Raw genomic sequence first — 7,268 nt, 5'->3', positions numbered from 1 at the left:
AAGGCAGTCTGTGTCCCAGAACCTTGGGAGGTGGTGGGGCATTAGGGATCGTGATAAGGGATACGGGGGTAGAGCCGGGAGCTGTCTCTGTTTTCTTGCACTGGGTTATTTCAACCGTTTCTGGACTGCACTGATGTCAGCCTTGGTGTCTGAGACATCTTGCACACGAATGGTCATTCTTCTCCCCGTGTCTTTGTGTGCAAACAACCTATTTCTGATCACTTCTGTTTCCTTAACTGTTGGCATTAACGAGAGAGAGAGAGAGAGAGAGAGAGAGAGAGAGAGAGAGAGAGACTCACCAGCATTGGGGAGTGAGACAGGGGGCCCAGACTGGGGTGGTGGCAGCAGGCAGAAGAGAGGAGAAACAGTGGTCCATGGCCCCCAAGCCCAGGTCCCTCCCGCGGGGTCTGTCGCTGCGGGTATGCAGGCGCTAGTGAGGAACAGGCACATGTGTCTGGTTGCTATTCTGTTTTATATAACAAATTGCTTGGGGTCCAGGAGGTGGCAGGAGGCGGAGAGCCAAGCCCGAGCCCGGGCCTGGCTGGCAGAGGCAGAGGGCAGAAGGGAGTCCTGGAACCCAGGAGGGCTGGGCACCATAGATTTGCCGGGTGCTGCCGCCTTTGCATCTCTGAGCCTGGCAGATGCACCGTTTTACTAAGGGGGTCTCAGCGTGACCAGAGGAAGACTGGAACGATTCATGCTTTTAAAAGCCCGCCTCTGCTGTCTCCTGGATCTGAGCAGAGCCACCCTCCCCCATTTCTCCTACCCCTGCTGGGAACACCGCCCCCCCCCCCCAGTTGCCCTTGACGCTCACGGTCGATTGTCCGGCGACAATCACATTCCAGTTCCTCAGGCTAATCTAGAGGAGTAAAAACACAATAGCCCCCCAGATAAAGCCCTCCTGCTCCTCCTGAAATGCCAAGTTGGAACAGCCGGAGGAGAGTCGCCCGACACTAGCTTTCGGCCAGGCGCTCTGGAGACAGGGTACCGCTGAGGTTGTGGGCGACCAGCTGGCAGCGGCGGGAGGCCACGGAGAGTGGAGCAGGTGGCCAGGGCCAGCCAGCCCAAGCCGCACAGACACCCCTCCTCGCCCGAAAATTGCTACGGGCGATCGGCCCACGCGTCCAAAGAGGTGAACCTCTCGCCGCTTGGCTAACTACTAGCTGGGGCGCAAAGCCAAGGTGCTTCAGCGGTTCGGCCCGTGTGTAGCGAGGGGGCTTGGGAGGAGAGGCCCCGGTTTAGAGGCAGTGGGCCGGGGCTGGAAGTGGGCGATGCTGTTGGTTGGGCCAGGGTAAGCGGCCCTCAGCCTTGGGAGGCCACGGGGATGCCCAGCTATGGCACCACCATCCCTTCCTCTTCCTCCTTAGTTCTCACCTGTCTCTCAGACCACCCAAGCCCAGGAAAAAGGGTGAGCTGGGGGTGATGGTGGTGGTGAGCCCTTCCCCCCAGAGTAACTAGAATTCCTTAGGATTCATCCCCAGTGGAGCTGTTTCTCCGCCGCTCAGCTCCGGGTCTCCCGCCATCATCATCGTCCCCTCACCTGCGCCTCGTTAACACCCCCCCCCTTCTCTCCCCCTTTCCGCTACACCCCTACCTACCTACACCCGGCCTTCTCTCTCTTTCTCTCTCTTCTATCTCGCTACAATGAGGTTTTTTTCTACCGGGGAAAAGGTAGTGGTGGGAGGGTGCAGGATCCCCCGCAGCCTGAGGCTTGGGCTGGGGCTGGGGGCGGAGTGCGAGGGGGTATCTCCGAGAGCCTCTCTTCTTCTCTCTTTGACTCTCCACCGCGCTCACCGCTCTTTCTCCTCCGGATGGGTTTCCTTTCGAGTTTTTAAAACGGTGATAGATGAATAAGCAAAAACAAAACAAAACAAAAAAAAATAGGTGAATCAAACCACATATCACTCCCAAACCGGTGGCCCATTTCACAGGGAAGGCAGACCCCAAGCATGCGGCGGGTGGGCGTGGGAGCCGTGGGTGGGCCACGCGCGCACAGCTCTGCCTGCCCGCCCGAGTTCCTGTGGGGTTTCCCTCTGGAGGTTTCCACCTCCAACATCTTCCTGTGGCTAGTGAGTTTTGGGGTCCCTTTTTTTCCTACCCCCCTAAACTACCTGTTCGCTGTGTTTTACTTCAAAAGAACACACACTGCGGAGCCGGGATCCTCAGCCGGCATTGCCCACCGCCTACCGCTTTCTCATCACATTTTTGATTTTGCTTGCGCTCCACGCTTTAAATTTCAGCTCATGCGGGAAAGAGAAAGGAGGCCGGAGTGGAGGCTGCAGAGATTTCTAAAATTCGTCTTGAACCTGCAGCGTCCGGCTGGGGCGCCGCGCCAGAGCGGGCGGCCCCAGCCGCTTCGCCCGCGCTGCCCGGCTCGGCGCTGGCGCCTTGGGCCGTGTCCCCGGCGTAACCCTCCCGCCCGGCAGCCGGCGAGCTGTTTATACAGCTTTACCTGTGCTATTCTCGTATCCAGTAAAAATCCTCGCCCGGCCACGGTAACCTAATCCGCGGGCCGAGGCGGAGGAGGGGGTAGCGAGGCTGGCTCCGTCGGAGAGGGAGGTGTGTGCGCACGCCGCAAGCGGGGGTCTCTCCTTTGCTCCTCCTTCTCCCCGGAGAGGGAAAGGAAATTCAGTCGTGGTTCGGGTGACCGAGGTGGGGACCCGCGGCGGCTGAGAAGGAGGCCGCTTTCCGTGTCCTCGTCCTCCCGGCTTGTCTCTGACCGTGTTGGGAATCTGCGTGGCCGCCACGGCTCCAAAAGAGGCGCGGCGGGCTTGGGGGCGCCCGGCGGGCTCTAGCGAGGCTGGGGACGGGGTTTCCTGCAGCAGGCCTGGCTCAGGTTGCTCTCGCCCGGTTTTCAGCCTGCCCTAGTCGCCCTTTTAGAACTCCCACGCCTAAGAGAAAGTGGGAGGGGGAAGGAACCGGGGCCTCCCCAACTGGACCTTCCCTTTCGGAGCAGCCCAGGACTGTCTTCCCGAGCTCCCAGGGGCTGGGCTGCAGCAGGCGCACGGCATCGAATTAAACGCCTCTCGGTGGTTATTGTCTCTCGCTAATTGCTCCAACAATGGCTACTATTAAAACGGAGACACCCAATTAAAGGCCCCGGCGGGCCGCGCTCCGCTCCCGGCAACGCACTGCGCGGGGGCCTCAGGCTTGCAGACCCAAGGGCAGCGAACCCGGCTGGTGAGGGGCGCCGGAGCCGGCCTCGACACCTCTGGCCCCCTACTTCCTCCCCAGACGCACAGCGGCTGCGGACGCTTCACACCGTTTTTTTATTGACCGATCGCAGCCCAGGAAGATTGATCGGGCTGGAATAGGAAGGGAATTCTCCTCCCCCAACCTCGGCGTGCCAGGGCCTCGGGCCGTGCCCCCAGCTTTTGGCCTTTGGTGTCGCTCTGCGCCGGCCCCCGGTATCTCCGAGCCCCCAGCCCCCAGCAGGTCTTCGGCTGCTTTTCTGTCTTTACCCGCGCGGCCGGGTCCGCCCAGGCCGGCGCCGTGGCACCGGGGGGAGGGACGCAGCGGCGCGGCCGGGCTCCGCTTCTTTCTCCTGCCTGCAAATATTTGCTGCCTCGCTGGAAATCCGACTATTTCGCGCGCGCTCGGCTTGCAAAGTCCTTAAGTAAACACGCTCAAATGACCGCCCCAGGCGGCCGGAGGCACGCTCTCCGCCCCCCCCCCCCCCGCCCCAACCCTGAGCGGGATTAGTAACTTTAGGACTTGGACCCCGAGGTTCGCCTTTGCTGGTTACCCTTCGCGGGCAGCTCGCGCCCGCGCGCACCCCAGGGCTGCTTTTTCCGGCACCTCGGCCCCGCGGAGCTCGCCTGGACGCACCAGTCGCCAGGCTCGGGTGTGGACGCTGGCCGCGTGGATCTCTTGTGTCTGGGTCCGTGCGACCTCGGGTTGAGCCCCGGGAGCCCGCTCCGTCTGGATGCGCCGTGGCCTCGTGTTTCCCCACTTCCACCGCGGGCCAGGGTCTCTGTGCCCCTGGGAGGGCCGGTGGGAGGGACCTGCACGTGTGTGTGTGTGTGTGTGTGTGTCCGTCCCAGTCTATCCCCAACACGATAGAGAAAGTCATACTCTATTTCTTACCCTTTCCCCAAGAGGGCACACATACCCCGCTCTCAACTTGACATCTGAAGCAACCTCCTAGAGGCCTGGGTTTCAGATAGTCTAAGCTGGCTCCCGCCGCCCCACGCATCGCATCAGGACCTGTCTCCTGGGGAGGGTGTGTGTGTGTGTGTGTGTGTGTGTGTGCGTGCACGCGCCCCCGCGCGCGCTGCTTTGCCCTGGGATGCTTGTCCCCAAGGTCCCAGGCGCCCAGGCCGTTCGCCAGCCCCTTACCCTGGCGAGGGCGGCCTCGCGCTCTTACTGGAGCCTGGGCAGCGGTGGGACGGCGGCGGCGGCAGCATCCTTGTGGGTCCCCGCCTTGTCGCCTCCATCCGAGCTCCGCCGGCTGCTCTCGGGGAGGCGAGGGGGTGGGGTGAGGGACTTTTTAGGCCAGGCCCAGGGCCTGGATACCTGGCGAGAGGGGCGCTTCAGGTCTGCCGGGGTGCGCCGAGGCGTCTCCGCAGGAGGCCTGGATGCACATTGTGGGCTCGAGCTAAGGGAGAATCAGGACCACCTTTCTCCATTCTCCCCCACCCCCCACCGCGGCCTCAAGCCCCCTCCCCTCCCCCGCCCGCTCCGGGAGGAGGAAGCCCGGCCTGCATTTGCCGGCTAGGCGGGTCAGGCCGGCGCCTGGCCTAGCCCAGACCCCCGCAGCCCGGCTCTGCGCCTCAGGCCACGCGCCGCAGCCTCTCCGGCCTCTCTCCCTTCCCCCTTTCTTCCCCGTGGGTCCCGGGGCCGACCTCGGCCCTCCCTCCTCAGTCTCCCCCTCCCCTCCCACCTCCTTCTCCTCCTCTACCCCCCCCTACCCCGCCCGCGCCGTGCTCCTGGCTCTGGGGCTGGGCCCGTGACGTCAAGCCCAGTGTGGCGTCGGCGAGACTGGCCGGCGCGGGCCATCAAAAGAGCAACGTCCTCTTTCCCAATTACCCACTGTCAGTCCGGGAACAGGGGCGGACCGGCTGGGAATTAAATGTTAAATACCCCCTACTGGCTGGCTCCATTACCCCCGGCCTCCAACCCCAGGCCCCCCACCCCTCTCTGCCAGCCCCAAACCACCCAGACCTAGCGGGGCCTTCAAAATCTTTTATTTTTCCAAGGTGGTGGTGTGTGTGTGTGGGGGGAGGTTTGCGCCTTAGGTCCCCACGTAGTCCGACTCGGTGACGGGGATTGAATTAAAACGAATAATCCCGGCTCGTCCCACCACCAAGGTGGTCACCGAGGCACCCCACCCTGGAAAGCCGCCGCTTCCCAGACCTTTTTCTCGTTGTCTTTAAAACGTTCTTTTTTTTTTTTTTTTTTTAGCTCCCCCACACGTTAACATCTTCGTGTCCGGGCATCAGGTGCTTTCCCACCCGGAGCACGGGTCCCCTTGGCCCCTTCTCGGGACCGTGGCGCCGAGGCCTTAGGGGCTGCGCTTTGGGCGTCCCACGTGGCGTGGACCGGGCGGTCGGCCTGACGGATGCGCTTTTAGAAGCCTTTCTTTCTTTCCACTTCTACCTTGAATTCCGGGCCTCTTTAGTAGCCCACAACGTGTGTGCGTTAGTTTCTTCTTGTTTATGGAGCAGTTTCCGGTGACTGTTAGACAGCAACTAAATAATTAAAAGGTTTGGAGAGAGCGGTGAGTAGCAGGAGATGCGGGCAGCTCGGCTGGCCCAGAAGAGATGAGCGGTCAAGAAGCGAGGGGAAATCGATGCTCCTTTACTGGGCGGTTCCAATACATGCGGACCCCGGCGGGCACGGGCGAAACGTGGGGGGCGGGAGTATTGTTAATTATTAAATTTATTATCTTCCTGTTGTGAGTGTAGACATTCAACCCGGATTTTAAAAAAAATCATATTTAAGAAGGCGAGGATTCAAGGTCCAATTCAGAGAAAACCTTCCGAATACATTCAACCCATCTTTCCACGAGGATTTTTTTTCAAGACCCATCCGCCCCAACTGAGGCCGGTTACTGATGCTTTTCCTTAACAGCGTGGAAGGAATCCTTGAGAACTTAACATTCAGGGTCGGCTTCTATCGCCAAGGTTCGTGGGGGGGGGGGTGACGTTTTATGGGGTACAGGAGTAAAGAGGCAACCGTAGTGTACATTCAAATAAACCCTCAAATACAGCCCCAGGCGCGCCAGGGCTGGGGGGCAGAGCCCGCTCGGGAGAACCCGCACTCTCCTGTACCGCAACATTGCCCCGCGCTGGACCTGGAGTCCGGTTTTGCCGCCTGACCCCTGCTCGCCCCAGCCGCCAGTTCCCCGGCCGGCGGGTGCAGGAGCCTCAGCGCCGCTAGGGGATGCAGTGGCTCAAAAGACCGCACGGGGCCGAGGAGGTTGGAGCCCGAGGGGCGGGCCAATCGCCGCCCGGCCGGAGCCTCGCCCGCTGATTGGCCCTCCCGGGGTCCCGCCCCGCCCCACCCCGCCCCCCTCGCTGGGGCGGCTCGAGCCACGCTCCCTCCGCCCAGGGCTGCCCATTGGGCAGAGCGTGGCCGGGAGGCCGGCGCGGCTGCAGCAAGGTGGCTGCTAAGTCCCCGCCCGGCGGCCCCTGATGGGTGTTAGGGTCGGTGGCGCGGGGCTGAGGCCCTGGGGCTGGTGGAACTGCCGGGGTTCAGAGTCAAGTGGGGCTCCAGGCGGGGCGGCGTGGGGAAAAAGTTGGGTTAGGAGTGGAGACCGAGTTATTGCTGTCCCCCGTATGCCTGGGGGACGAGGTAGGGTCGCGCAGCCGGCACCCAATACTGCTGTCAGTGCAGCCCAGAGCGCACGTCGGCCACCGACGCCAGGTGTTCGGAGGACGGCGCCGCAGGCCGAGCGTGCGCCGGTGCGTTAGAGGCGGCTGCCCGACCCTACCTCGTCCCCCAGGCATAGGCACACGGTGGGCAGCAAAAACTCCTGAGCAAAGGCACTGCCCCTCCGCTTGGAGTCCGATCTTAAAAAAAAAAAAAAAACTGCACCTGGACGTGAACACTGTGGTTTCTGATCCCTGTGACAGCACGTAGTTCCTGACTGCTACACGTCTCCCAAATGCCAGGAGTGAAATCCTCAATAAAAGTTTGCCCGTTTTTTGGGGGGGAAAAAAAAAGTCTGTGGCAATGCAACTTTATGAATGGGGCAGGCCGGTGTCACCGGGACCGAATCGTCCCCGCGAGCCCGAGTGCAGCGGCGGGAGCCCGAGCCACATTTA

General features: G+C 61.9%; 1 long non-coding RNA gene across 3 annotated transcripts; it reads right to left on the bottom strand.

Annotated features, from left to right (window-relative positions):
* Positions 1-453: 453 nt before the first annotated feature.
* LOC103350895 (uncharacterized) lies at positions 454-4,887 on the bottom strand. 3 transcript variants are annotated; one of them, XR_007910015.2, is made up of 3 exons: positions 4,339-4,877; positions 2,453-4,004; positions 454-1,820 (listed from the first exon to the last, which is right to left on the bottom strand). It is a non-coding gene; the product is annotated as an uncharacterized lncRNA (long non-coding RNA). The 3 variants fall into 3 exon arrangements; XR_007910016.2 differs by having other exon boundaries at positions 2,453-3,548; positions 3,829-4,870; XR_518740.4 differs by having other exon boundaries at positions 2,453-4,887.
* Positions 4,888-7,268: the final 2,381 nt, after the last annotated feature.

The sequence above is a fragment of the Oryctolagus cuniculus genome, chromosome 13 (genome assembly GCF_964237555.1).
Source record: "Oryctolagus cuniculus chromosome 13, mOryCun1.1, whole genome shotgun sequence".
NCBI classification, from domain to species: Eukaryota; Metazoa; Chordata; class Mammalia; order Lagomorpha; family Leporidae; genus Oryctolagus; species Oryctolagus cuniculus.
This window is presented reverse-complemented; position numbering and strand designations above follow the sequence as displayed.